This window comes from Melanerpes formicivorus, unplaced genomic scaffold, assembly GCF_026170545.1.
Source record: "Melanerpes formicivorus ecotype bairdi unplaced genomic scaffold, bMelFor1.0.p_v2 SCAF_70, whole genome shotgun sequence".
Classification (NCBI taxonomy): Eukaryota; Metazoa; Chordata; class Aves; order Piciformes; family Picidae; genus Melanerpes; species Melanerpes formicivorus.
This window is the reverse complement of record NW_027142422.1, coordinates 2,521,349-2,549,306: the sequence shown is the minus strand read 5'-3', so window position 1 is coordinate 2,549,306 and position 27,958 is coordinate 2,521,349. Positions and strand designations below refer to the sequence as shown.

The window sequence follows — 27,958 nt, the reverse complement described above, 5'->3', positions numbered from 1 at the left end:
GGGAGCATCCTGCTACTATATCCTATCATAAATTACAACAAATCCCAACTGAAAACATAAGTCCATCTCAGAAACAGTGGGAAAGAGTGCATTTTTTTCCTCAAGCAATAGAAGATGAAAAAGCATAAATAACAATAAATTCTAGCAGATAAGAACAAAAGCTCCAAGTAGTGACTGAAGGGGGGAAAAAAAAAAAAAATATTTAAGCAGCAATACTATCTTTAAGGAGGAATTGTCATGAAACTTCCAGGTCTAGAGAATAGTATTTTCCAGCCTGAGAAGAATGGCAAAGTCCTCTAATTGGTAGGGGCAATAAGCTTTAGGTTTCTATCAATGAAGAAGCCATCACACAGTGAGTTATGGGTTTCAAAAGCTAAAGATTGCACAAGATTGATACTAGCATGCCCCAGAGAAGACCAGCTGAGAATAATCATACTGCAGCTATTAATTTTAATCTAATAGAATCTCAGATTTTTAATACAGACATTTTTTTAATAGAAAACAGTCATGCTAAATTAACCAAATGCTCCTCTTCATCAGTGCCATGGAAAGGCTATGTCCCATGGAAGGGCTATGTGCCATGGAAGATGTGCAAGTTAAGAGAGCTGCTGAGGATCTCAGGAATACCCACCCTGTTGCTTGCACTAGCCAGCCAGCCATCTGCCATCAGTTATTCCTCTGAGAGACCTTTTATACTTCAGGCCTTCATGACATTCTATGGCACTTAATTTTAAGCTTTGGACCTGCTGAACAACAATTTCAGGAAAGAGAAGATGTGATGCTTAGTGGTGCTTTAGGTAGTGAAGCAGCACAGCATTTTAGCATTAATTTGCAATTCAGTTTCCTATTCCAGGTAACATCTGCCACTTATCACTAATTTATTCTACCTAGATCTCTTTAAATCAAATTGACAAAGCAGAAGCCCCCTGGAAAAACAAAGTTACTGGGCTGCAAAAAATGGACTAAGTTGGGTTATTCTTTAGCCAGCTTTGACGACTTGGCTCAGTTTTCAGTTGCCAGTAGAGACAGCTGCTACGCTTTGCAATTTTCCTCTCCACTTGTCAGTCCTATATGTATTATCAGCTCAGGAATGCAATAACTCCTCTTTTCTTCTCTTATCCTTTCCCACCTTCTTCATCTAATTAATGCCAACCAGAATAAATGTGTCTTTGTGAACAAGTCAGACATAGTAGCAGCTGCCCCAGGTAGCTGCTCCAGGTGGTAGCTTGTGCCCATTCATGGTCCGCAAAGCGACCAAACAGGTTCAGCAACATACAATACCCAAGTATGATGTGATGAAAACAAAGGACACAGATGGACGAGACAGGCCAAACAACCCACCTTTAGATGACTGCAGACTGACTTCTGTGAATCTGTCGTAAACTCAAGACCACAATAATTTGTGTGTAACGAAATGAGCAGAATCTCCTTTTGTTTGTGGATGCAAGGGTGTAAATGTGACATTTTCTCATCACCTTTGTTTACTGCTTGATCTATCTAATACAGTCTTCTGCTTGCATTTGCCTTAGCTGAGAAAATCCCCTCATGAGCTTCCTGTTGAAGAGGTGTTGTATTACCTGAGATGATGGAGAAGTAGTATGGAATAAATACATTCTATATATAAGTAGCTACAGTATGTACAGAAATAACACTTTTGCTGCTGCTGGAAGTTAGAGTAAACAATTGTTGCAGCCTGTGGGACTGATGTGTTAAGACCTTTGCACTGGGTTTTGCAGTACTCTACTACTCTTTAGGTTCTGTCTAGAAAGTGGAGTGAAACGGGCACCTCGGGATGTCCAAAGCAGACAGCCTAAGTGTCCCTCTATAGTAAACCATTTCTTCCACAGTTAACTGAGGCAGCCAGTATAGCCACTATAGCCTGCATGTTCTAGGTTCCTGACATTCAAAAAGCCATTGCAGTCCTCTCTGGAAGAGAAGGGGGCACAATTGCCATGAACAGTTAGCTGATAGCCAGTTCCTACCACTTCTTTCAAAGCCTGCTCAGGTTCCTAGATTGCCATTAGTAATGGATGGCCAGCATTCTCTCAATACTTTCATGAAGGCCAGACCTACTTCTGCCAAGGAAAAATAAAGGGGTAGAGCTTGTTCCTCTGCATATTTCCACTTTCCACTAACCTTGCAAATGCACTTGGAAGACTTCCAGATGCAGTGGTGAGGGAGATTCCATGTTAATGACATAAAAATACACCAGCCTGGGCAAGAAACTAGGTTTGTTTTCAGTAGCTTACTTTAGCCCAATATTGAATAGTATTTAAAATATTGATTAGAAAAAAATTGAGGCTCTCATTTCCAGCTGATGAGGAGTAACTCTTGAAATAATCCAAACTCTCAGAAGCTGCGAGTGAAAGGTCCACAACACAGGCACCTTACTTGTTGATACTACTTGAATGGTATTTTCTGGAGTTCTTTCCTACCCTAAACTATGGAAGCCTCTAGAAAACAAGGACAACTTTAAATCCCTGGCAAAAAGCATGACAAGATACACAAGACAAGGTGGCACCAGTAGAACCTTCCATAGCTTCCAGCTCATTATATTGATTATAATTCAGCAATAAACCAACAGAGTTCCTAAAGCAGGAGAGAGACCAGATTCTGAAGTGTTATTCTGAGAAAGTCCCCAAGCAAAGCACCAAATTTTGCTGTCCTAAACATGTTGAAGAGTCTGCAGCTGTTTCATTGCAGCCTATTTCTCAGGCAGCAATGGAGGAAAAGATGAAGTGAGTCTGAGAGAAATTGAACCAATAAGACTTGTTCAAACCTGGTTAATTCTATTCTCTTGTTTTTCTTACCTGTATTTCTAATTTTAGCCATACACCATATTCTGAATGATCTTCATCGGCAAGTTAGGCTTCCTCCTTGACAAGATACTATTCTTTTCGCCCTTCTTTCCAAGGAAATGAATCTAACAGAGGAGAGAGCAACGTATGGCATGCTGCTTTGTTCTGTTAAGAATGTGTGGTCCTTAAGGACTCTATGTGTTTCAGCTAATCTGAAGTAAATCTTTTGGTCTGGAATTATCAGCAGTAGGTTGCTCTGTCTCTTCAAGGCACTGAGTATACCAGCCATTGAATGAAGTGTTCCCTGAGGAAGATCAGGAACCAACACATTTTCCTCCCATTAGCGTGGGTGAGATGTACAAGAAAGCCCTAGAGATGAAGTATTTTAGCTGACATGCGTGAACTCAAATGGCAGCAGCACTTCCATCACTTACTTAAATGTTTAATGCTGAAAGAAGATTTAATGCTCTCCTCAGTAAATCTTCATTTGCATTTTCTCTATGTTGATTTATTTAAAGATCATTTAGTAGTAATAGGACAACACCTTCCCCCCCCCAAAAAAAAAAAACAAAACAAACAAGCATGCAATACAGAGGTATTGTCTACATATCAGAATTACCAGCAGGGGTCATGGGGGAAGGTATTTTTGCATTCATATGCACACTAAAGAGTAAAAGAGTACGTTATTCCGTCACCAAGGCTAAGCTCCTTTGACACAAAGGATCTACTTGAAAAACAGCAGACACTACATCTGAGAAGACAGATTAAAAAGTCCACTGAGTAGTTCACCAGGAGCCTTGTCATTACAGCTAAGGTTATTACTTCAGAATAAAACCTGCCTCACTTGAAAGATTCTGTCCCCCTTCCCCAGAGCTGCCTTGATTTCACAGTCTTGGTTTCCCTTCAGTGTTAGCAGGCTGTCTCATGAGGAAATCAGAAATGATTATTATGTGACTGGCTGAGTTTACTGGTGGAAGCTTTGTTCTTTTTCTTTTCTCCCTCTTGGGGCCAACCAAGTTTTCTCCTCACTTCCCCTCCCTCATTTAGAAGTTCAGCTGCTCAAACGTCAGCCTTACATACATAAACCCTGCTCTTCTCCATCGCCTTAACTCCATCCCCAGAACCCTGTAGATTAACTTCCAGAAGCAATCACCTGGATGGGTGATTTTTAATCACTATTTTGACTGCCAGCAGAGGGATTAAGCTATGGTTCATTCCAGAAGTAGCTTTAACACACAAGCCCCCTGAGGTACTAAACTTTAAAGCCCTTTCTTCTGCTATGTCTACAGTGTTCACTATGTGGCAAAAAGCTTTACTGATGGCAGCAATGCATGGCTTTTATGCACACTTGCTTACAGAAATGGAACTAACTGGCAGAGTGTGTTCCAAAGCTCCAACAAAACTATCTTTTTGGAATGCAATAATGCACCCTTTTAATAAAGAAGTCAGTGCTTTGTCTTGCAATTATTACTAAAGGGCTATGTTCCAATTCATGCCAATATCAATTAATCTGTTTGTTGTGGCAGTTTTACACTACCCTGCTGTCTCTATGACAGCTTCATATGGGTCAGATGTAAACAGACGATTGAAGATATTGATCAGTCAGCATGTTCTCAAACCAGCACGGTTTCTGAGCTGATGTCAACTAACACACCATCTGGTCAGACTTTGCTATACTGATACCTTTAATGAACCAGTGCAAATCACTGCCACAATGTAGTTCCTTCCACTGAAGATTTCTTTTCCATCGGTAGCAAAAAGTTGTGCCATCATAATGCAGAGTGGTTTACCACCTGTGAGGGTAAAGGCATCCCATCCAGTGGGGAAGGTTTGACTGTAAAATTTCACTGAATGTTTGGTGGTTTTTAAAAGCAAGGAATTTGCTGGTTTGGGTTTTTTCTTAAGCCAACTTTATACTCCAGGTCTCTTGCACTGCAGTTGTGTCAGTGTGCCTCAGAAGTTGCCATTGCCACGCTCAGCAGTGTTGTTATGTGTGCAATGGTGGTTTCATAAACAAGGAACCACTGAGCTCTTTCAGTTGTCACCTAAATCAGATTACAACTTAGCTTTTCAAGAGTGAATAGAAGACTGTAGACTAAACATCCAGCATCACTTACATTAAATCTTACAGGAACAAAATGGTTTTGAACTCTTAAGAAGAAAGGAAAGCTAACACTTCTTGTTGCTGGACATTCATGCTGGGATTTTAACCCCACACAGAGCACAGAGTGCTCTGTTCCCTTCACCACTATTCTGTTGTGAGTTATTTTGAAATGCTGAAGTGCTACAACTCAAACCAATACATTAAAAACACACCAAAACCCCACAAGCATACACAATTAAGATCCATGGCTTTGCATTACGTTGGTGCTTGAGGTTATGACATCAATTTGCAATTCCTGGAAACTAAAGTACTAAAATGTGATTCTGTAAGACAGTGTCCTTGCCTTCCTGAGTGCTTTATTATCAAGTCAAGCTAAGATTCACAACTGTCTTCAGGTGGGCTGGACCCTTTGCATACAATCAAGATGTAGACAAGATGGTTTATAACTATGTACCATGTAAACAACAAGGTATTACCAGCCTTTCTTCAGGTGTTACCTCTTTGTTTTGTGTGGAAACCTCAGTATATCACCTAGATACATGGAAAAAGCAAAGATGAGAGCAGACTCAAGGGGCATCCAGGTAAAACTAGTGTCATTAGCATAATTCATCTGGCTGAACAGTTCCTGCTCCACAACTGCCAGTTTTGCACCCATCCCAGATCCAGGGGCAAGACCTTCACCGGCCAAGATACCACCCAGAGGAGCTCAGCCACAGCAAGGAGACTCAGCCAGAACCCATGGATGATATTGGAGTGGCAATAAATAATGTTCCTAACAACCGGGGGGCCAGCAGGCCCCCCGGCCTTTGGTGTCACCACCACCATCACCCAGTGTGCAGCAGGGGCACTCACCAGAGATGAGAGGAGGATCCTCCAGCCCAGATGGGCTCAGCTTGGGGCTGCTGCCCTTCCTGGTGGGATTAAATAGGGGAGTGGGTGGGGAGGGCCAAGTGGCCACACCTGGAGTGGGAGGAGACTCCAATAGAGCCCAGGTGCTGTGGGTTTAAGAGGAAAAAGGGTAAAATGAGGCAGGTGAGGGACTTTTAGGGTGTCAGGTAATGATAGGACCAGGGGGAATGGAAAAAAAAAGTTGAAATGGGTAGATTCAGATTGGATGTTAGGAAGAAATTCTTCCCCATGAGGGTGGTGAGACAGTGGCCCAGGTTGCCCAGGAAGGTGGTGGAAGCCTCATCCCTGGGAGTTTTTAAGACCAGGCTGGATGTGTCTGTGAGCAGCCTGATCTAGTGTGAGGTGTCCCTGCCTATGGCAAGGTGGTTGGAACTGGATGATCCTTGAGGTGCCCTCCAACCCCAACAGTTCTATGATTCCAAACCAATTTTGGAGTTCAGGCTAGATGTTAGGAAGAAATTCTTCCCAGCAAGAGAGATTGGCCATTGGGATGTGCTGCCCAGGGAGGTGGTGCAGTCACCATCCCTGAAAGTGCTCAAAAAGAGACTGGATGAGGCACTTGGTGCCACGGTTTATTTGATTAGATGGTGTTGGGTGATAGGTTGGACTTGATGATCTTGAAGGTCTTTTCCAACCTGGTTAATTCTGTGGTTCTGTGGACAAAACAAAGACCAACCCAAAAACTACTTGCTGCATGAGAGATGCTTGAAGTGACTCAGTCATATGGTGAAAATTTCCAATTCAAGTGACTGACCACAATGCCTAGAATGATTTTCACTCCTAGAGACCAATAAAGTAAATTACATTATTCAGGTTTCATACTTAAGTAACATGGAAAAGCATCTGACAATATTACGAACAGAATTATTCTTGTGTATGCCAGCAGCAATGGTCTGAACAGGGAAAATCAATCATGAAATCTGAGCCCTCAATCACTGAGCAATATTACTTTTTCAGAAGCACTTGTGCAATACCCTTCCCCCAAAACACCACACAAGGAAGCCTTATGTCACATACCTTCATGTTGCATCGGAAACATTGATATCTTACCACCATATTTCACATGCAGAGCAAAACAAGGTTTAAAGTAATATATAGGAGAGAGAGGAGAATATAAATTATTCAAAGCATAATACTTCACCATCCACTTGAGATTCTCTGATAAATATCTTCCTTTGAGCCATACCAGTACTCAGAGGGCTACAAGGGCTTAAAAAGAAGATTTGTTCTGTCTAGTCTGAAGATAAATATCACCCTGTTGTACCAGGTGGAGTATACCAGTGCTCAAAGATGGATTGTTTGTTTGGGAAAGATCTCTGGCACACTAAGTAGTGCCTGTTGTTAGGACCAAAGCCTTTAAAACCACAACCTTTTAAAACATTCTCACATCTATATTTACTAAAGAATCAGAGACATGATCTGCTTTCAACTTATATGCTTCAGAAGTAAACGTTTGCTTATTTTGGAACATGACATGCTACCAAACACACAGCTTAGATAGAGGAGGAAGCAGTGTCTTTCTATAGTTAATATTATCAAGCTTCCTCATCTGCTTTCCTCAGCTGCTTGGGGAGTGAAAAGGATTTGTGTGATGGTACGTGGCATCTGAAACAGGCTGACTTTTCCAGGACAAGTGGTTTGTAAATTGGTTAGCAGTGCAATCAGGGAGAATGGGTCTGATATTCATCTCATCCCACTACAGCCCACAGCAATGCAATCACCATAGATAAGCAGAAGCCTCGTTATTACTGCCCTCACACGCACACCAGTCTGAAACAGGATTTAGAAAAATTACTTAAGAGCTATTCTTTTATTGCACTTCACATAAACTAAACTCAGAAATCTTCCCACAGCCTTTGATTTGTTTGCATTACTGCACCGACACAAGAGATCAACTCCATTTCTGAGCTCAAGTCAAGCCTGTGAAAGTCACTCAGTGAGTGACAGGAGTGAGCTTTAGCCTCAGTGAAGGTAGAAGCCATCACAGCTACACCTTCAGCAAGCCCAATGTCCAGAAATCAAATTCACATTAGATCTGGAAATCTAGAGCAGGATAGGGCTGCTTGGGGCAACTGCACAGCCGATGCCCACAGTGCAGTCCTAGCCCTTGTTGACTTGGTGTTTCCTCAGCTGAGGAAAGATGCTTCTGTGGCAGTGAAAGAAACAGGGAATGAAGCAAAGGAGGCAAAGAAATCCTGGGATCTTTGGCTCTGATGCAGTAGCCTGGACATTTCTTGGAATGGTTTTGATTATGATATTGGACTATAATACAAGAGGAAAAATGAAGACTAACAAAGATTAATTTTTATACTTCCTTACTGCTGTGTCTTACATTTTCCAAAAGGCACAGAAGAAATACATATTTTTTTTTATAATGTCTGTCTTGTGTTCAATTTTATTTTGAGGAATAAGTGCTCAGCACTGCTTAAAACCCAGACCCATTTAATATGCTACCAGTGGCTTTTGAAAACCCAGGCTGCTCTCTCCAGCCATCATCTTGAGCAAGCAAAATGAAGCTGTACTCACATAACCAGAAATGTGCTGTGTGCATTTGTCCACATGTGCCTTGACATTTCCAGTGCTCAGCATGCCCCCATTTCCTTCCTGAATCAGTTTCCCCACTTCCAAAGTACTCAGGTAATGGGTGGAATTCTTCCATATGACATCTCAACATTTTGAAGTTTGAGTTTCTCCCTTACTGGAATTGTGCAACAGGCTTCGTATTTTCCTGCAGCACAATTTTTTGTTTAAATACTAAAACATCAGGGCCTCAAAGGAACACAAACCAACTGCATCACTGCAGCCAGACCTCTGCTGCCAGCCACTCTTTACAGATTTTGCCATGCATGGCTCATTGCACAGAAAACATCTCAGTTTCCTTGCACCCTAGCCCCAGTTGGTATATGCTGTTCACATGGATCACATCATCAGCCTTTTTAGTCCCAGACTTTAAAGCACCAAACTGCTAAACACATTTTGATATTTCTTGCAGTGATTGAGTTTAAATCATGATGTATAAACAACCTAACCAAGCAGGTTATGTGCGACTGTTGTCTGAACAGAGAACACTTGCCCTTCTTTTGCTCAGCATGATGAACACCAGAAAAGCATAGGTGTCACTTTGGAGGCTGTAAAGAAAACAGCATTCAAGCATAACTTCAGAAAGAGTTTTAGCCATTGAAACTCAACAGCCGAGGGCAGCAAAAATTTCCCATGGATTTAAAATTCACAGAACTGGCTGACCTTTTGTAGAAGAAAGGGGTAAAGTTCATGCATTTCATAGCTTCACTAGCTCCAAGAAACAACGGTGCCTTTATGTACTGCTGAGCTTTTCTATAGAAGAGATCCTTCCATGGTTAGAAGAGATAAGAAATAATGCAACACAGATACAATAGTCCCATACTTCTGAGCAGTATAGCTTCCTAAACACATTCATATGCTTGGTCAGCAGATATTCTGTACCTTTGGCTGAATTACAACGTTTTAACAGTAAAAAGCTGTCTGCCACCTCGAAGAAACATTAGATGCCTTTTGCAGTTCAGCCTCCTGTTAGTTGGGGAAAGAAGCAGCTCTGCTCAAAACGGATGGCTGGGAACACACAGCAGTCTGAATAATCAAGCCCCAGTAGGGGTCTGGTAACAAAGCCCAGAGAGGAAGTTAAAAGGATTAACACTATAATACTGTTTAGCATCAGCACTTCTCCCTCTCACTCTGACCCAAACCCATCTTCCTACTACTGTGCCTACCCTTCAAAATTTTTACTGTGCTCAGAATTTCTGAATTCATTCATGTATAACTTTGGGCATAATCACAGCATTGTGCCTTATGAGGGCTTTGAGTGTGGCTGCACATTAGCTTTATCTGCACTGTTAACATTATCACACAGGATGAGCCTGGTTTGCAAAGCAGCGTTAGGGAAATCAGCAGTTCAAATATCTGTGCCATACCAAAACAGAAGGCCCTCATGCCTTCCTGTTAGTGCTGTATGTCAGGTCAAGAGAACATTTTTAACCAATCTCCCAACCTTCTCCATTAATCAAACTCGGGTTCACATCTCTGATGCTGGAGCATATGAAGTTTCATCCTCTCAGAGGAAATAACCCAGATGATGAGCTTTACACGAGCACTCAAAAGTGACTATCCAGTCATCAGGCCCCAACGAGGAGTACGACGTGCACAGGCTGGGTCTTTGGTTCTCTGCATCAACCACTTCTCTCTACAGCTCTGCTGTTAATAGGTTCAGCATGGCCTGTTGATGTTGACAAAGGCACAGAGGGTACCAAACCCCAAGCATCTTCAGGAAAATCTTACGAGGGTTCAGGCGCAGGCAATTCTGGGGAGTGGGGAATGTGGCTTTTCAGAAAGAGAGTATACAGGAAAAGGTGGAGTTGTGGGAAGGGCTGAGGCTTGAAAACACAGGAAAGATGGGAGACACTCATGATTGGAGTCCTAGTTTATGAATACATAAATGTGTGGTATGAAGTAGATAACACTTGAGCTGCAGGGTGTAATGCAGATCTCAGCCATGTCAACATTCTGGATGAAAGAAACGTTTCTGGCGTGCACATTTTTCAAGTTAAGTGGTCAGTTTGTGCCCTCAATCAGTTCACTCTGACTAAATGTCATAAAGCAGCCCTTAAAATAAACTGCAGCATGAATTCTGCTAATGAAATCACCCCTGGCTGCTAGGAAACTACAATATCACTCTGTTAACCTTCGTAGGTCACATCCTCTACAGAGGCTGAACTTCATAGTACCTGACTTCAGATCAGAGAAACAACAAACCCAAGATTTTTCTGCATGCCTTATACAGACATTTGTTTTTTTTTAATGGGACACAACAGGGGTCAGGGAAAGCAAAGCCCACTCTAGATGACATATCCCACGTAACACCAGGAGGCGTAAGCCCTGTGTGTCAATCCATACATAGGAAATCATAGGGAAGAAGATAGACTGCTCACATGATAAAGATTAGTTATGCAAGGTTTTGTTGGGAAAGACCCAGTTCTGTAGGTCCTCTTTTATTGATCTCCTCCTTTCCCTGATAAAAGCAATGAGCCAAAGATTTAGACCCAGCCGTCCAAAATCCAGCTAATGAGGTAGATGCATTTGTGCTCACTCAAGGATTCACAATTTTCACTCTTATTGTTTTTCACACCGGTCTTCAGACTGAAGCTCCTGTGTCTGTTACTAAGATTTATTGAATCAGTTTCTGTGGTTCTTCCATCTGCAGCTGAACCTCTCCATGATGCTTCCCATTCCCCAGTCTTCTGTGCACTTGGAGGGAAATACAGGCAGGCTCTAGAGAGCTAGCATGATTTAGTCTGTGTCCTCCCCTTGAGGTTAATAGGGGACATATAGAGTCTGACACAAAAGTAAAACTGAGGCCTGTTTCATACCTATGCCTGTGTTGTTATCTTGGCAGAGTTGGGGTTCATCACTCAAACAAGATAAACAACAACTTGGCTACAACCTGAACATATGGAGATGTGAAATTGTACCAAAGCCACAAACTGGCCCACTGCAGGCTTCCCATCTCCAAACATTTGCATTTGAAAGATGAGGATAAACCTGCAAAACATTAAAAATGCAACCATGCACCAAACCTTTAACACAATGCTTTAAACCACAGCCAAATTTTGGCATAATGCAACATCTGTGACTTATTTCGTCCCCTGAACTGAAATGCTCTGAATATTTGGAAAATGTGGTCAACACATCTTGCATGCTCCAAGTTAAACCAATAATGCATCTAGAGTCTGGAGAGAAATTCCTCAGATCAGATTTGGGGATTTACAGTATTTTGTAGAGCAGTCCTCCTTAATAAGAACACAGTCCACTTCCCAGCATCATTTGCAATTTCCTCCCAAAGTATTTCCTGCTGGTGTGAGTATGCTAGCAATGTATCTCTCATTCCAAGTCATTCTGGACACCTTATTCTTTGTGTCAGTTTCTACTTCAGGAAAATCACCGAAGGATATCACAGCAGTGTGTGCTGTTGATGCCTTGTGCAAACCCTAGAGACTTTTATTTCTTCAGCTCTTGGGCAGGTATGTGTATGTCAGTCTGGGGAGAAGCATGGCAAGGGAAGAAGAAGTGAAAAATAAACATGTTGGTTATCTCGTTATCAAAGCTCATGAAGAAACAAGGTAAATGCAAGGTATACATTAAAGTGACTGGCAAGATCCTCACCCTAGCTTAGGCTAAGGATGTTTATCCAGGATGCCATGAATTTTTCTCTTCCAGTGAAGCTAAAATACAATTGTAATCCTGCAATTAGTTAAGAAAAAAAACCCAAACCACACACACCAAAAATGGACCAATTTTATTATTACTGGAATCAGGAGACCTGATCAGATTAAGTATTTCTGAGTACTTGTTCTTCAACAATGGAACACCTCTTCTACATTTCATAAAGGCTCTTTTGTATCACCTGGTTTGACACAAAAATCTCTTGATCTTAAAAATCTCATAATGAAATAATGTTCCCAAAACTTCCATGTAAATTCTTCACTTCCTCTGTCATTAGCTGTTTTCATCTTGATGAGTATTTCATTCTCATTCATGGATAGCACAAATAGATTTGGGGTTGGGTTTGGTTGTGAGAGAGTAGCTCCCTGTTGAGAAGCTCAGTTTCATGAGAACAAAGACATTTCATAGGAGTATGTTGACCTAAAGGAAATGTTTTCAGGACTAAGTAAAAAATAAATAATAAATAAATACATAATATTTTTTTTTCTAGCCAGTATCTAAAATAGCAAGCTTAGTGCTTTAACACAGCACAAAACAGTTCCTCAGTCCAGATACACTGCAATAACTTAGCCTTCTTTTGAGGGTCTGTCATCTGAAACTGAAGATGCTTTAGTGGGTTCATTGGTCTGGAAGGGGTTTGAGAATCTTTTTAGAGGGGATTGGGGAGAGAATAAAGATCAGATATTGATGAAGAGGAGGGCACCATCTTAAGAGAAACATATTCCATTCCACAAAGACACAGTATACATTTTAACCCTGTAGAAAGAAGCTGTCTCTGTACCTTCTCAAATCTTCAGTGTCACCACATTTGTGCCTTTTTGCTTAGTAACACTGTAAGTTTCAAAATGTCTTTCAAAGTCATTATAATCTCTAGTTCCATTTACGACCAAGGCTTGAACAAAACTTCCAAAGGCTCTCCAGTATGATGTTGTCAGACTCCCAGCCCATTGGGGTGGAATGGCCAACAAGGGGTTTGTTGTTATTACAACTCTCTTGTACTGAGAGCACCAGAAAGTCATAGTTGGCATGGACCGCACAGGCACCAACAACCTTCTGACGCTGTTCGTTCTGTAGAAACAAGACTAGTCAAGTGTGAATATTATCAACAACCACCACAGGCATGATTTAGGTCATTGTTTGTATCCATAAACAGTCTTTTAATTCTTCAGTGTCCCCTCATACAGCACTGCCCTGTCAGCCTATGGCACAAGTGGTAACAGCCACAGGAATTTGTTCAGTTATTCCCACTCTCCTAACCGCTCTAACTTCGGCCTGCAAAACAAAGTAGTGCAGCGTTCTTTTACTTCATATTAAAAAAAGCCTTCCTAGAGCACCTTTTCTTTAAAAAATTAGAGCCTTCCAACAATAAAAACAGGATAGAAACAAATGCTGCAGTTTACCCATGTGCCGTTTTGCATCCTGTTTCTGAATCGAGAGTTGACAGGGCAGCATATGCGACCAAATAACTGCTATTCAGAGTTAAGGTCTGCAAATGGTGATTGACATGGAATTGGACATGCCATTACACAAGGGAGTTATCAGCTGCAGACCAGTCAAAATAAACCCTGAGAAATTTCCTCTGGGTGTTAATCACTCTGAGTATAATCCTTTCCCATACACTACGCAAAGATTCTTGACCTGATTTGGTGCAAACCCACCCTTATTCATTAAATAGTTTGTCCATTGTCACCTGAAGACATAAGTAACTTTTTCACCCTACACCAGAAAGAGAACAGAGTAAGTAAACAAATGTCTGCTGTAAACTGACTATATCCCCAAGATTGCTTTATTTGCTCCAGTGCACATGCCATCCTAATACCACTGAGTGTATACATTCACAGAAAGGCACAGCAGCACGTTTTTCACACCGCTAATGGAGGAGCCTTTGCACAGCACTTTCAAATGAAACAGTCCCAAGCTGGGAAAATTAATTAAGTCAACCACCTTTCAAGTCTAATGGCTGGACTTATGCCTGGCCTGGAGTACACCATTGCACAGTATCTGTCCATGTCATATAAACATCTATCTGGTGTCACATCTTTCACAGTCCTTTTAACTGAGATGATGGATCACAACATCAAATGCCTTCACCATAAAAACTGGCTTTTCCCATGTAACTACAGCAATGAAATTGGGTGGGAAAAGCTTCATTTTGAGGAGCAAGGGGTTTGTAAAATAAAGTAACATGTGATTGGTTTTCTGTCTGCTAGAAGCCAGAGTGTCACTTCTTCAGGCGTTCACGCAGTGGAACACCTACAAGGCCATCAGGAGTAAAGCTCTTGTGTTTGGAATGAAGGCTTTTTGCTTCTTTCTTTATTTTTTTTAGCAGCACTTTAGAGTAAAAACAAAATCCCCAGAATTTTTCACACTGATGCTGTCCCATGCACCTGGATTATGAGTTTAGAAATTATGATGGATCATGTATGCCTCCAGCCCTCATATGCAAGGTTTCAATGCCTGGTAGAAAGTGTTTATTTATGCACACTACACACATTCAAGATAGAAAAAGCCAAAAGCCTTGCAGTGTGGTCCACCAAAGAAAAGCCTCAGTGCTTAGCTGCTTTTAGAGCTCAACAACCCAGAATACTGCAGTGACTTTTTAGTACTCATTAGACAGAAAAGCTTGCTGGGAAAATAATTTTCCAGAGGATTTAATAAAGCAAAAGTCCATTGATCATCCCATTACATCTTTACACTGTAACACAAAAGGGGCCTGTAAGGGTCAGGTACTATCAGGAATGGTTCTTAGAACAAGAGATGCCAGACAATTTAATGGAGAAAGAATGGGAAGTTACGACTGTTGTGAGTGTTTAACCCCTTTGTGAGCCTCTGGTCTACTTAAACCTCCTTACATTTCTGTCTGCCGCCTTCCTTCTCCTGCCTCCAAGCTCTTGAAGTTCATGAACTACTCCTCCCTCTTAAATCTGTGCCTGTAAATGTAAGTTCTGATTCTGCAGCACTGAAAAGTCCTGTTTTCATCCTCAAGTCATTCAAGCAAGCTTCATTCACAATTTCTGTATAAAAGCTGCTTCCTCTGCTTTCCTAATGCAATGTTAAGAGAGTCTGGATATCTTTTCCTCCTCTGTAGGCTCCTCCTGGTCTCCTCTCCCACATAGCTGTTTTCCCTCGAGGCCTCACTCTGTCCCTCTCTTCCATACTTTCTTTCCTGAGTAACCTTGTCAAGAACCTGGAATGCACTTCAGAGAACTCCTTGTCCTGTTTGGGGATCTTGTTGTTTTGTTTCTTTTTTTCCTTTCTAGGAACAGCACATAGACAGACCTGGCCCTTTCTTTATCTTCCCCTTCCTTTACCTCTTCTCAGGTACCTCAAAAAGGCAAACCTGTTGAGTCATCCCCTGGCATACCACCAACCAATGGCACAAACGTCTGCCAAAATAGATATAAAGACTAAAATATACTTTTAAGCTTAGCATTGTCAATGAACATTTCCATTTGCAATGCAGTGATGGGGGAGAGAGAGGGAGGCAGGGGCAGAGGGAGGCAGGGCTATCAGTTCTCTTATTACTTGTCACGTTCAAACTTCCAGCTGCACACTGAGACAGGAGCCTTAGTCTGGCAAAGCTTACCTCTCTGATGAGGCTAAAAGCATATTTGAAAAGAAGAGATGGCATTTCTCCTCTTTCTTCAAGATCTCTTTCTTCCCTCTGAGTTTACCCTACAGTTTTACTCTAGTGCTATCCAGATTCCTGTGGAAGGAGTATGAGTTTAAGTACAGAGGCCAAAAACTTAGGGACAGGGAACTGAGGAGGGACTAACATAAATCCTAGAGCAGTGTCATGGTGGGGGGCAGCAAGCTTTGATCCAAAGAGATAAAGAAACCACTGGAGTAGGACAATGTACTTGAATTAGTCTGAAAACTGAAGAGAACCTTGGAGGGGAGGAATTGGCAACACTGGCTTTTAGTTTCTCTTGGGGCATACCTACCTCATTAGTTCAAGACAAGCTGGGAAATAAAGTGCATTTCTCCACAAAGTTGCTTTCTCCAGTAACTGTTTCCAGATTTTCTAGATCACAACAACACCATCTGTCTCCCTAAAGCTCATGCTCTTAAAGTATTTACAGGTATAAAATCATAGAAACAAATAGAAAAAATCATGGAAACAGACAGCTTAGACAAGATCCATGATCTAATACTCCAGGATTTCTGGCCTACATAGACAGATGATGCTTGAGAAACAAGCCCTTTTGTTGGGATTTTTTGGTGATGTTAGCCAGGAAGCCTCTCCTGGAGGCTGTAAAGCAACTTTCTCAACATGGCTGTAGCCCAAGCTCTAAGAAAGATAAATGTAATGTCCTGCTCCTGGAGAGAATCCCAGGCAGCACCACAAGGTGAGGACTGACAGGCTGAGGGGTACCTCTGCTGAAAGGAACCTGGGGGTGGTGGCAGGCATTGAGCTGAACAGGAGCCAGTGGTGTGCACTGGTAGGGAAGGTGGCCAGCGGCCTCCTGGGCTGCACCCGTCAGGGTAAAGTCAGTAAATCAATATGGATATTTCAGACTACTTGACATTTATTAGACCACAACTGAAATACTGTGACCAGTACCAGTTGGGGAAGTTGTGAAGGGTCCAGGAGAGGCCAGCAGATTATTAGCAGGCTGGAGAACTTGACATATGAGGAAAGGCTGGAGGAACCCGCTTTGCTTAGGCTGGAGAATAGAAGGCTCAAAGGGGATCTAATCATGCTTCCTGACTGTCCAAAAAGTTAGTTTTAAAGGAAATGGAGCTGCTCTCCACAGGGAAGCCTGCTGATCTGTAATGAGGGAAATTCTATCTGGAGACAAAAGAATAAATTCTCCCCCCTGAGAGAAGAAGCTGAAGATTGGAAAAGGCTGCCCAAGGAAGTAGACTCATGCTGGAAATGCTCAAGTTTGATTGAAGTTGCTGTACTGACCTGTACTGAAGATAAAGCTGGGGCAGATAATCTCTAGAGTCCAATCAGACCTTCCTGTGAATCCCTATCTGTATGAATAGCATTGTCAGTCCACAATCATCCTCCTCAAGCATGAGGCTTCAACTGCTCTGGGGATACAGGATATTTATTTCCAGCCGTTGCCAGTCTTTCATAAGCAGTTTGCACTTTAATTCTCTTTAAAGGGAGGAGGAGTGTGGGAGGCAACAGCAGACTTCTCCCACAACAGTTTCTTGTGCAGTCAAGACATTCAAGGAGATTTATATTGTGGGAGGGTGTTTTTTTACCTTTGGTAACATGGCTTAATTGGGGATCAAGACCAAACATTAATAGCAGAGGAGATGCACCTCTGAATGCTCACTCTTGTGAGGCTTTTATTCCAATTAAGCTGGTTAACAAGGGATGCAAGAGCATTTGCATCTGAAGTATACTCAAAGGCTTCAGATACCTATTGGAATTTTAATCTTGAGCTGAAAGAAAAACATCTGGTGAGTGCTACCTTTTGAAGAAGTGTTTGTCAAAAAAAAGTGGTGAGGAACCTGTACGGCTCTTGCACCACTAAAATATTCCAAATACTGCAAGGAAGAAGCTCATGGTGAAACTCAGTTTCTTGTTAGTCAAGAAAATAGGAATTACAATAAAAATAATGGCAAATAAATTTGTTTTAATTGCTATATGAGTCAGCACAGCCTTCATTCATTCACTGTAATGAGATTTACATGCAGAAGGGACAAGATACTCTTCAGGATTTGCAGCTATAATTTTGCTGTGATTTAATTCACTCTTCTTTTTTGTTCCACACACAACATATACAAAAGGGAAGACAATTTCAGGAGGTTTTGTTTTGTATCAGTTTTCCCCAGATCTCTACAATTAGCCTGAAGGATCCTTTTAGAGAGCAAGCAAATATATATCAAATATTAGGACAACACTGCAATGCAAAAAGGATGTTAAATTGCTCACCCAAGGAGATGACATAACAAATCCTGACATAATTTCCAGGCAGCAAAGCAAAACTAGGTCAAATCACATTGACCTATCTAACATAATAAGCCTGTTTTTTCAGATTTTTACAATGCAGACTGTGTCTGCAGGCATTAATGTCCCCTGTTATCAATGTACAGTGTTGTCACTCTGCCTTAATGTCTTAGCACCATGTTGTGTTAATTAGACCAAAACAATATAGTGCACTTTTGAACTGCTTAAATCCCAGTTTGAAACCTCTGTCTAAACTGTACTTCTGAGGTTACCCAGTTAGAAATGAAGCCATTAACCCTTTACAGCCCTCTGGTTCAATAGGTGCTACCAAGGCTGGTGAAACAGCACAGCTTTGCACACAGGTCGAAATCTAAGCTTCCTAATTGGCACATCATTCATCAAAAGCAAGGTCTAACATAGCTAACATCCACCAGTGAGCAAAGTGCATGCTGTTTTCATGCCATTTAACACAAGGAAGAGCCTAGGCATACACACTCTTCTTGAGCATCACATGGACAGACCTGCTCTGTGCTTGGCCATCACGTGTCCCTGCCCAAAAGCTTTATCCACATGCCACGCTGAAAGGGACAATCCTTTTTCTTGCTCAGGGCAGCCTTTCCTTCTCTCTTGCTGCTCCTTTGCACATCAGGTTTACAGCACACATATTTTTCAATCATACTATTAATGGAGCTGTGCAGGTTTCTACCTACAGCCTTCCACAAGAACAGAAAAACAAGAAGAAAGGGAAATGTCTGTACCCTGCCTCCAGAACTGAGGTAGGCACCAGAGATTCAGCTGAGAGCAGGGAGCTGGATCTGGGCAGGAAGGAGGTAAAAAAAGCTGAGCCAGCAGGCAGAGACAGCCTTTGGTGGTCCTCAAAGCATAAATTGTCAACAGAGTTCACAACTTCCTGTCGATTACACAGGTTTTGCAACAGGGGCATAATCTTAGGATGCACTGGGATGTTCCCTGTGATGACAGATCCCCTCCAATACTTTTTAAGCTTTCCTGGTGATGAAGAGTACCTTGAAATTGTCATGTTGGCTGCTCTTATGATGGGCTGGCTGGATCTGGGAACTCCAGGTGTATCTATATTTGCATACATACTTTTTAATATATAGGTGTTTGTGTGTGTGTGTGTAGTGTTTCTCTTTTTGTTCTCTTTTATTCTATGTCTCCAGTTAGAAGAAAAACAAACAAAACCAAAACACAAACCCACAACCAAATACACAAAAGCTGGTGGGGTTTGCTGGTTTGGTTTGTTTGTTTCTTAAGAAAGCACAAGCCTCAGCTAAAAGCAGAGAGATCCTGGAGATGGGGGTGGGAGGAGGCATTGTATCTGAGCCAGCTGTCTCTTCACCTGAGTCCAAACAGTGCATCAGCTCACCGGTATCACAAGTAAGTCTGACCTGCTGCTCTGAGGGGGGCGGTAGGGGGTGGTGTCTCTCTGAGCTCCTGCTGCAGCTGCTCAGTAATTAAATACCCACAGACCCAAAGGCCCAAGTTAATGCCATCAGTCATGGGCACCTGCTGGGGATTCAGGGGTGCCAAGGGGAGATGCTGTGGGCCCACAGGTGTACGTGCAGCACAAGGTGGCCAGGGTGCAGTGTGATGGGAAAGCTGTCATCACCACCAAGGACATGAGCAATATGACAACCTCCTCACCCCCAAATGTGGAGTGACTGTCATAGCATGTCACCAGCTCCTTTCTGCAGCCATGAAATATCCCTCTGTAAATATTTTCATTACAGTCTCTCATACTACAATGCAAAATCTTACCAGCCCTGCAGATCCCCTTGTTTACTACCCCACTAAGACAGCAGTAAAAGCCTGGACTCTCTCTTATTTTTTTTTTGCTATCTTAAAACTGTTCCTGAGGCAGCTATCTCAACACTTAGGCAATCAAAAATGTTTCATCATTCTTCAGGGCCAAAATACCACTGCCTATTTTGCCAGCTTTTTTTGTCCTCCTGCAAGCCCCCTGGGAAGATAAATAAATAATAATGACAATCAACCCTGTCAGAACAACAAATAGGAAAGAATTCTAAAGAACTAAGAGCTACTTTCATTGTTTACAAAAGAGATCAAAATCAGCTTCCTACCCCTTAGTGCCTTTGCCATCTTTCAGTCAGGGTGGATTCTGCACTGCAAACCAGGGATATCAGGGATGTGCAGTCATTCCTTGGAGCTTGACAAAGCATTACAGGCTGTAAGCTGCACAACTGCAATAAAAGACTTCAAACCCAAGAACAGCCTAAAGAATGAAGTACCCTAAGAAGTCTGAAATTCAGTTCCAACTCCAGAGCCCACTCAAAAGGCTATTCACATGGCTGTATGCAAATACAGATCTACTCCTTTACATCAGTTCCGTCTTCACCCTCAGCCAAAGCAAAGAGCTCATTTCTCCAAGTTGTTTCTCTGAATGATGAAGCATTCACTGAGCTTCAGCACATTCCCTGAGCATTTACCACCACCAGCTCCTCATTCCCAGCAGTTCACTTTCCTTGACCCCAGGATCCAGCAGAACCCCTTACCTCTGGTGCTACTCTGTGGAGAGACTCTGAGATCTGACAACTTGTTTCCAGAGCTCAGAAGCTGTTGCAGCCCTCCCTGCCGCTGCCTGCCTCCTAGCCCTCCCCAGCGGAGAAGCCCTGGGACCAGGCAGGCAGCAAAGCAGAGTGCCAGGCAGGAGGAAGGGAGGGAGACAGAGACAGATCTCAAAGGTAAGAGGCCTGGTGGGGATCAGAGAAAGGGAGATAGACATCTAAATAATTCAGGTGCTAATAAAAGCTTTAGGCAGGGTTCCACTGAAGATGTGAGATGAAGCTGAATTTCAATGTATTTCAGGCTGCCATCGATGCAGAACATGGTGTTACTTAATAACCTGACACTGACAAATCAACATTGTTTTAGCTTCTTTCCTCATTAACTTCATGTGGAATACTCCTATGCCAGCTTTTGCAATTTTATAGCTTTAGGTTGAAATTCTATCGTGTGAAGATTTTGAGAACTTCAAGTCTGACCTCTACAGGTAGGCCACTGAAATAGGTACTGCATCTTTTGATTGAGAGTGGTACACAGGAACTTATATGCACTGGAGATGATCCGATGTGCTACATAACATCAGGTTGTTATCACTGAACCTCTAAAGCTGGGTTCTAAAGACACTGCAGATGTGGTAATTTGGCTCCTACAAATACTTTCTTGAAACACACGTAGACAGTGCAGCAACAGCAGAAAAAGCACATCCAGGAGGTACATTTTTACACTCAGAAGTGTTATAGGGCTTTGCTTCTGCTTTTTGTTACCCCTCTTCCTCCCCAGTCTGCTCTTTCAGAGCCAGAGAAACAGATGCTACTTTGAAACCGATAACATCCATTTGCATTTTGCAAAAGTGATGTTTTTAAATGCCCTGATTGGTGCCACCTTTTTCTAATCAGAACCAACCACTCTAACAAACTACCCTTTGTCCAGAGGATCCCGTTCCCTCTGTTCCCACCAACCTATAGCACATGTTGCTATAGCTACCCTGCATGTCTATTTACCACACAAGTGATCAAAGGGAGTAGTCAACACATACACACACACACAAAACCTCCCCAGGCTTCCTACCAGGCAATGTCCAGCTGCTAATTAACTGATACACTCCCAGCCTGTGGACCTGGCACACTCGTTTTCTTTATTCTGCAGAGTACACAACAAATAAAGCAGCGTTCTCCGAGGTGCTCATTCTTCCCTTGCAGGCCAAACAAACAGCACAGGGTGAACTTCAGAAGGGAGTTTCCCTACAGCGAGGGTAAGGATTATAGCACTCCAGGATTAAATGCAGCTTGCCTACCAAGGAACACATTAAGAATTTTAAAAAGGTATGCAAAAGCAAATGGGAAATCAGAAACACATGCTAAGAACTTAAACAACTGTAAGGAAGGGAAGATTTCAAATGTTGCACGTGCTCTGCGCTGAAATAGCATGCAGTGTTTATTCCTTTGAATCACATGCACCCTCCAAAGCTGTATGACTGCTGCAGTTATGATAAGTAACTGCAGTGGCCTTATGTGCCTTAAAAGCACACTTTGTCATTTTTAAGTGGCCTGTCAGTTAACTGTAATTTTGCTCAACCTCTTTATGTGACAAAGGGCTCAAGTCTGCCTTGATCAAAGTCAATGGGACTTCAATAGGAAAAGGCCAAAATAAGGAACTGCATTTGCTGTCAATGGCATTCCCACAGGCTGCACTTCAGGGATATATTGTGGGCTAAAGTGAGTGAAAATGAGCTATCAGAATTCATCAAACATTTGATTTTTTGTGAAGTAGGGAACTTAAAAGAGAGCCCACAGTGCCCTCTCCAGTTCTGCAGCAAACAGGGAATCGAGCCACATAAGAGAGCCTAGCCACACAAAACTGCCATTCCACCATGTGAAGGTTGAGCATCTTCTCAGGAGCTTCCATCACTGGCAAGGTTCCTTGCTTAGGAATCCCTTTTGGTAAGTAATAAACTGAACCAAGTACTCAGCAAAGCAGAAAATGTGTTACCTGTAAAGGGTTTTTTGTCAGGTTGGTTGCTTTTTTTTGTCTTGCAGTCATGTTAGATACCATTTTTTTTTTAAGGGGATTAAAAAAAGCATCACTTCTGCTTCCTAACACTGATTTTATAGCATGCTAGCACATCCAAATGTGCACATTTCCTGTGCATGCTTAAACTTCTGCAGGTGCATTGTGACCAGCATATTTCCCCAGCTGTCCTATGCACAGCAATAGGATAGAAATGCTCCCACTTGGTTATAGGTGGCTCCTGTTTGGTGATTGAGATCACTATCTGACAGCAAGGACATGCCTCTTGCTGAGGTCTTCAATTACCACCTAAAAATGTCTGCTTCTTTAAATCATCTGAATTAAAAATCTTGACTCAACATTTACTCCAACTCGCTACCTGCTATAGACTGTTGGCCTGGCACAGTGGTAAAGTAGGTTGGATGGATCTGACACAATATGCACTCTGCTGAGTTGATTTCTACAGTCATTTTTGCACTTGTATTGGGGCTTTGTGCTGTTGTTCAGTACTTGTGTGCTGCCTTTGGGCCAGGTCAGTCACCAGCATAATGCATGGTTTCATTCCAATGAAACCAACCCCCACAAACACACTGCTTGCTTGATGGTTACTTCTACACCCCCAAATGGAGCAGTAGCCCAAGATCTGATGTGGCCCTGAGCAGCCTGTTCTAGTTGGAGGTGTCCCTGCTCCCTGCAGGGGGGTTGGACAAGGCAAGTTTTGAGGGTCCCTTCCAACCCAAAGCTGTAAAAGCTTCTCAAAGGAGCATTAGTTTCAGAGCTTGGTAAGAGGAAGGAACTTAACTTGCTCCCTCACTGTCTCATAGCCAGCTGTCGAAAGGATGGGGAAGGGAGCACTCGGGAAGGGCAGGGAAAGCAGCAGGAAAAGTAGGGAGAGGAACTTCAAGACAAGCACAGGTTAAAAAAAGTTTTCTACTGCTTTAAATAGGCGGGCCATAGAGGTCAATAGAAAAGTCATCTTTTCCCTAATGCTTTCAAACCAGAAGCAGGAGTAAGAATCTGCTCTACAGGATTTCCTAAGCACTCGTAGTTAGTTCGTAGCCCATCACAGCCCATCACGAAGCCTGCTGCCGCTGGGCTGATGTTCGCAGTGGCTCTGCCCCCCGCGACTGCCAGTTCCCTGGATTTTGTCCCTCCAGCCGAGCAGCGCGCACAGATTCCCTGCCAAACCGAGCATCCTTGTGCACGGCAAGCCAGCCCCGCCCGGGAGCCGCTGCCAGCCTGCGGCCGGCACGGGAGGTAGAGCGCCAGCGCTGGCAGGCAGGTGCCTAAACAAACTCTGGCAGCCCTTCAGCCGGCGCTCCCCACGCACGCCCCCGCCCCTCCTTCTCCGGGGAGGGGAGGCACGGCAGCGGCGGGAACGCGCAGGGGGTAGTCAGTTTGTCGCGGGAACGCGCGTACCCCCGGCTGCGCTCCGGCGGGGGCGTAGGAACCAGGCAGATACCCACGGGGACGGCACGGGCTAGGCAAGAATAAGCCCGCCTGAGCCTGCACCTTTTTAGGCTGGAATGTCCCCCTCCTCCCTCTCCTCCTCTCTTAGGGGAGGGAGGGTTCTCGTGTGCTTCAACATTCTCTCCCCCCCTTTCCTCCCTTCCGATTTCTTCGCGTCGCTTCTTTAACTCACCATCTATGAATCTTCATTACTCATGAAGCCTTATGCCTTAGGCAAGAACATGTCAGGAGAGTAAAGTACATGTTTCAAAGAGCATTTTACTTTTTATTGCTGCTATCCTGTGTCATTTCTGCTGCTTTCTCACCCCTCGGTGGCAACCCTCTGTGCCAAAGTACTCTCTTGCAGTGGTAATGATTTCTGATGACAACATACCTCCAACTGACCCTCTTGAGCTATGCAGTACACAAAATGACCTTCATTTTGCTTCACAAGGACAAGAATTCCCCTCTAAAGAGCTATAGAAGTTTGGGGAAGGGGGGATAAGAGGGGAGGTTGGCTACTAGAAGAAATACCTTCCCTACTTCCATCACCTCTATTCTTTCTTTCTTCACTCTTCCTCGCCTCCTGTAACTTACAGGAAAATGGTGTAAGGAAGCCGAGATTTCCCACCGTGGTTTCAGAAAGGGAACAGAAAACAAATGCTCCATTTGCACTACAGGTGCAAAATCCTCACACATGCTTTCCCTGGACATGTACTATAAAAGTCCCACTGAGAGCTGAATGAATTACACCCACACAGAAAAGAACTTAGGCAACTTCTCTCATTTCCTTGTATTTACCCATTGCCTATCTAGATAATATGTGAAGTGCAAGTTTTGGAAGTGGGCTGGCAACGCTTTTTAAACTGGGACAGATCTCTGATTCATTCCTAAGATACAGTCCAGCCAGTTTTCCTTGCTCTCACAAGGCTCTTCTAACCGCACATTGTTGTAAAACTATGAACAACGAGGATCAAAACCATTTTGCCACTGTGCCTTTTAACTGTGACAATAAGGAATAAAAGCTCCCTTTGTCTCCTCAGGTGAATGGAAGCCTAAAAAAAATAAATTGAATAATCTTAGGAAAAAAAAAATCCCTAGAAAACCAATTTTAAAGTACTTTTGTGAAGCTGTAAGACAGCTTGAAACTACTACATTTTAAAACAATCAGAAGATTAAAGCACTGGCAGGCAAGGAACTCAAGCAGAGCTGTTTAATAAATTATCCTTGGGCTGAATTATTGACATATTTAAGCTTTTAACACAGCAAGTTCTTTCCTTTCGCATGCCACAAACAAGGCTGAGAGACAGACTACACAATGCGTTTAAACCATGGCAAACTGGAATTGATTTACATCTCTCGCAAGGCTCTTTCGTGCCCCACACAAACCCCAAGCGCACAATGACCTGCATGGGCATCACTGCCTGCCGAGAGGATTATGCAAAACCTCTCAGATCGGTAATTTATTTTTTCCCTGCCCTAGAAACTTACTTTTGACAAAGCTAAGAAACAAAAAGCCAAGAAAACCAAAGCAGCGTCTGGAGTTCCGCAGGGACTGGTACAAGTGATAACCCAGGGCCGGCAAGGCGAGCTGGAACAGCCTGGGACGGGCTCGCCTCGCCAGCGGGCAGCGACTCCTTACCTGCCTCATGGTGAGATTCCCATCATCCATCCAGCCGGCAAGGGGCTGCTTACACGGCGCTGCTGTCGGCAGGGCAGAAATCCATCAAGTTTCCAACCGCAAGCAAGTTTCCCCCACCCCCCTCCTTCTCTTCTTCCTCCTCCCTGCCTAACTCTACACACCACCCCCTCCAACCCCCCTCCCACCCTTTTTTTTTAATCCGTTGCTGGGAGGGATTCTTCTTAAGACAATGTCAAGTTTCCCAACCTTCCTTCCCCAGCCTATTAAAAGTCGGGAGCGGCGAGGCAACTGTCCGCCTGGCTCCTATTTCAAACCGCAGCGCAGGGATGCAGGAGTTGGCTGAATTGGGCCATGAGGTAGCCTCGCCAATCAGAGGGAAGGGGCGGGTGGCAGAGCGCAGAGGGGCCGCCTACACTGGGATTAGGAAAGCTTTCAAGGCTTTAAAAGACTGAAAGCAGATGGAAACAGTGTCTAGAGCTATAAAGAGGGAAGTCAATTTGCAGTGTAAAAGATTATTCCCCACGCTCGTCTAACTGCTCTGGATCTGCCTCCAGCCGAACGGGCTCCCAGGACTTCAGCAAGGAAGCGTGAAGGTCCAGATGAAGATACTGCAACACAGAAACACTGACCAACACTCGCGCAAGTGGCAACATCCCGTACGAGTCAGAGACACATACGCTCCAGGAGCACCAATTTCCTCACGCCAGATTAAAAAGCAGACTGCACAATGACATGAGCAGGAGGTAGTAAAATACACTCTGCCATCTACACCAAGAGCAAGTGCCTTTCTGCTGCAAGGAGTAGAAACGCGTGTGCGGATCCATAGGGCGTGGAAGTGTTGTGTTGCAAAGCTTTGTCTCGGTGACAAATGTTTAATCAGCCTTAGCAGCAGTGTGTCATCTGCTCTCCCTTCTGTAGGGAGAGTGATTTCCTCATTCCTGAAGTTCAGTTCCTTGTGCAAGATAGCACTAGACGCCAAACGCAACTTGAAAGGAAAAACAACAGCTTTATTTATTTATTTTAGATTTTAACAAGATCTGCTCCTATCTGCTGCCCCTCGGTGGCTCTCGCTAAAATAAACAAAAGGCAAGAAAGAAAAATCCCAGACCTGAGCGCTGTTGCTCTTTGAGTTACAGCTTTCTGGAGTCAGAAAAAAATAAATAAATGCAGAGAAATAGCAACTTGGAAATTCCTTCCACCCACTCTTCTCCAAATTCCTTGCCTCTAGCTTGATATCAGTTAAGAAGCCTGTTAGTCTCTCTGTTCCACCCTAAATGGAAATCTGACTTTTGATCTCAGGTGAATCAGGAAAAGCCCCAATCTGATGGATTTGCTTCTGCAAGGGCTTTATATACTAGTGCAAAAAGGAGCTGCCACCTTGAGAAAGTCCTATCAGTACAAGAAATCTGACTGAGCTGCTGCAGGGGGAGAGAACAATCACAATGGTGTACTCTCAGAGTTTTAATTAAAGGCTTCCTGAAATATATTTCCTTTTAACTTATGATAAACTCTGGAACTGGGAAAGGAAGAAAAGGTCTGAAAAATGTATTAATTTGCTTTCCCATTTGAAGACAATAATGATTTTTCTCATAAGTGCAGTCAAGAAAGGAGTATATGCAGTATTGGCACTGTGCAGCTGAGAAGCAAGGTATGGGTGGAGGGAAAACTTGATTTAAAGCACCACTACAGTTTATCCAGGGCCAGCTGTGCTCTTGCTTGCTCCATGTCCTCAGGTGGAAGGATCCAGCTACATGCTTTAACAGACAACAGAAACCACCTATCTCATGGGATGAAGACAGCAGATTGCATAAGGGTAAAATCAACCATTTGCAACTGCCAGCATGGAGACAGCTCGAGGATCTTTCAATGCTGGTCAAATCCTGCACACTTGCACAGCAACTCAAAGCAGCTGCAATTTGCAGAGCAAGAGGCATTGAGGGCACTTCACAGGAATGTCTGTCCCCTGTTCACCAAACATAGCTCAGTGGACATGTCACTTGAAATGAGCATGCGGTAGGCAAAGACCTTTTACTGTGGTTAAATCTAGGAGGATCCCTTTCAGGATGCATTCAAAGGAAGCATAAGAAAGCTTTTCTTAAGCAAGGAGAGTCTTAGGGAGAAGCTTCCATGGAGAAGGTGATTTAGTGAAAGGTACAAAACTTACACAACTGGATTCACTGCAAAACCTTGTATTTGGTTTCAAGTGTTTAAGAAGGGGATTCCAAGGACAATTCTATGTGGAAACACAGGAAAAGGCTCAGTAAGAACTCCAACATTTTAAAGATAAAACAATTGCAAAACTCTTCTTGAAATGCACACCTTTTCATATGCATCATGCACTGCTT

The 27,958-nt window shown here is 43.2% G+C and overlaps 1 protein-coding gene across 7 annotated transcripts in view; it reads right to left on the bottom strand.

Moving 5' to 3' along the window:
• The window catches only part of MID1 (midline 1), a 276,661-nt gene that overhangs the window by 105,851 nt on the left and 142,852 nt on the right, over nucleotides 1–27,958 (bottom strand). For 2 of the 7 annotated variants that reach the window (XM_068163151.1, XM_068163152.1), the window contains exon 1: nucleotides 25,614–25,735. The exons of 3 other annotated variants lie outside the window; for them this stretch is intronic. The gene's annotated coding sequence lies outside the window, so the exon portion shown is untranslated. Of the gene's footprint in view, nucleotides 1–25,613; nucleotides 25,736–25,859; nucleotides 25,928–27,958 lie in introns of those variants that run through there. 2 more of the 7 variants (XM_068163143.1, XM_068163144.1) reach the window with 2 other exon arrangements.